Source organism: Morone saxatilis, unplaced genomic scaffold (genome assembly GCF_004916995.1).
Source record: "Morone saxatilis isolate NCDOM2014 unplaced genomic scaffold, NCSU_SB_2.0 Contig2, whole genome shotgun sequence".
Taxonomy (NCBI): Eukaryota; Metazoa; Chordata; class Actinopteri; family Moronidae; genus Morone; species Morone saxatilis.
Window position 1 is genome coordinate 13,414,232 of NW_023339762.1, and position 3,150 is coordinate 13,417,381.

General features: G+C 40.9%; 1 pseudogene; it reads left to right on the plus strand.

The window, feature by feature from the left end:
- Positions 1-3,150, plus strand: part of LOC118330354 — a 31,060-nt pseudogene extending 27,910 nt beyond the window's left edge.

Below are 3,150 nucleotides of genomic sequence, written 5' to 3' on the forward strand. Positions count from 1 at the left end.
AAACCTTGTAAACAAGACTTTTATGTTTGAAATTGATGGGCAGTTTCCCGTTAAAAGATACCCAGCAGCTTGTGTCCGAGCGCGCTTCTCTGATGTGAAGGAAACAGATAATATCCCTGTGGTGAACACTAACATCGTGCATCTTGCCGGCTGTTTTACGCTGACAGAGAGTTACTTTCACCAAGGAGCTGAAGAGGGCATTATCAGGGCTACAACCAACACTGAACAGTCCCCTTCACTTTCCCATGGAACATGCCATCCAATGACTACTACCGTAAGGCCACAACACAGGCCATGGCAAAGCCTTACAATACTATAGCTTTTTACCCTAAACTCACTGCTTCCACCAACACTGTCTGTGGAAACAGGAAGGTTGCCAAGCCTGGCGTAAAGGGGCCTTCGATTTTATAGATACAAATCCTAGAGCCATTTAGGTCAAAAATTCATGCCTGGAATTTGGTGCAGCGCACACAGTGGACCAAACCAAGCCAGTGGCACAAATAGCACTCAGCACAATAAAAGGCCTCCCCTTCCTCCCTATTCCCTCCTCCCCCTGTTTCCTCCCCATCCAGTTTGACTGCTGTGGGGTTGAACGCCCAGAAGGATTTTAGGAGCAGCCTGTTTCAGGCTGAATCAACCAAAATCGATATGGTGCCAGAAGCAATGCTGCCCAGCCGTGCCAGTCAGACCGGGGAGTTTGGCCTATCATTAGGCCAGGAGCAGTGGCTTATCGGGCAATATGATGTTCCGCAATAAACCAAAGGTACACTTCTGACCCATCTACCACGACAGTCCTTCCCCTCCATCTCCTTCCCTCTCTTTCCCAATCCCCTCCTTTCGCCCATCCACCTCAAGCCTTAAATTAGAGCCAGAAGAGCAGTTGAAGGGTTGACATCCAGGGTCTTGCTCCATGCTGATTAGTGCTTTTCCATTATTCTTGGGTGCGCATGAGAGGCCATCCTTACTATGTTATATGTGGAAGAAACACCCAGTGTAATGCTATGCAGTCATGTATGCATCTGAGCTTGTGTGTGTGTGTGTGTGTGTGTGTGTGTGTGTGTGTGTGTGTGTGCCTGTGTGTGCATACAATGGTAAATTGGATTTTTTGTGGAGCATACATGTGTGCAAAAATAGAGGATAATAAGTATATGAATATGTGTAGAAGAGGTGTGCTTCACAGTTACGCACATGCACACCCACATCCCTGCTTCGGTGTGTAAAGAAAGCCTTGAAGTGAAATGTAATTACAGTGAAAGCTGATAGGAAGAGGTTTTTAATGCACTCTCCACCTGTTGTTTTTCAAGCCACTAGAACAATGCAAGGTGTCCACATCGTGTGTCTCTCTCTGTTCATTCACACAAAGAGCCCTCATTAAAGGCAGTGAGGCTGGAAGCCCAGCTTCCCACTCATTCAGCCAGGCCTTTGTTCAAAGCCTCACTCAATTAAAGCTGGGATGTTACTTTAATTGTCTTTGTATATCTGCAAGTTTATAGGCTATTGATTCTCTGCTGAGCATCACATCTTTGTGTTTCCACAGGGCTGTTACTCTGCAGTAGTTGACTACTTTGAACTGTACATCTATGTGGCTGGAGCGCTGGCCATTGTGGTGCTGACCATTGAGGTATGAAGGGTTTTCATTTTAGTGAAATGATCACATATGCAGCATTTTCTTTGTCTCTACAGGGGTCTGAATATTAATTTCAGAAATGGGGAATTCTGCATTAAGCCTGAATGTGTGGTGTTATTTGAAAGCTCTCTGTATGGCAAGATCTCCATCTAGTGGTGAGACTTGGTGCTACAGGAACATAGATTGGTTACACGCATTTCTGTACTGAGTTCACTTTTTCAAAAGGTCACTTTCAATCAGACGTTCAGCACAACAGATACAATGACCTAAAAGACAGTAACAACCAATAACATTACAAAATGTATCACTGTTGTCTATGAAGTAGCTTTTATTTATTTTTAGTTTTTACAATTCTGCATAAACCAAAATTTCATTGTAATTAAATGAATGGCACCTCTTTACTGCATGAATTGTGCAGTACTGTATGCGTTACAGAAACTAATGTTTCCGAGGTCATTCCAGTAATGCAATTCAAAACAATATACTGTATAATATATGTATCATTATCAATACTTCTACAGAAAAAAGTTATAAAGCAGTGCTTGTCAGCCATCTTATGCATTTGGTCACAGGTTCTCATCCATATTTCCTACTTAGTTGCTCTCTTGCCCACTTTCCTCACCTGACACTCCAGTATTGTATGGCCCAGTTAGTGGTTTATGCTTTTCATTTTTCTATTTATTTATTTATTAGTTTTCTTGTTGATGTAGATTTAGCAGAATACAGCAAATTGCAATCTATTTAGTTAGTAGTTTTCTATTAAACCTGTGCAAAATTGGCTTTCAATACAAAGTGTTTTAGTGGTGTTTGAGTGAAAAAACAATGAAGAATGTGATTATTTAATGCATTTTAAGGATGCATAATCTAGTTTAGTGCACACTGACTGCTGTTGTGTTAAGAGTTTTGGGAACCCAGTATTAAGAAATCCATGTAACCAATTGTAAAAAAAAATGGTGGATGTTGTACACTGCTGTTCTAGATTCATGTTTGTCATCATTTTATGAAGCAAGTTTTTTTATGTGTTACTAATTTCCTCTTCCTTTGTTTCCTCAGCTCTTTGCCATGGTCTTTGCAATGTGTCTCTTCAGGGGAATCCAGTAGAGCTGCTCCATCTGAACTTCTTTTTCTAAAAAGGGAATTCAGGAGAAAAGAACAAAATGGACACTTGTAAATTTGTTGATCTCTTTTTCTATTGGCTAATTGGTAGAAAAACAAACTCTCAAACTCTTGTACTTCACAGCTGGACTTTTGAGGTACTGGGTGGCAAAAAAACAAAAATACACACACACACATACACACATAAACCATAGAGAAAAATGGGAGATCAGAGACAAAACTGATGTAAAAGATATGTGTGTAAAGTGGAAACAGTTGTTTTTTGGACCAGGTCTAGCACAGACTGGGTGTAAAGTGGACCAGGCATGAGGACCAGGTGAAGCCTGAGCAGAAGGCACTGCACTGACTTTTGGATGAAGAATATTTATATTAAGTAAAGTTGGCTTAACTGTAAAAAAAAAAAAAAA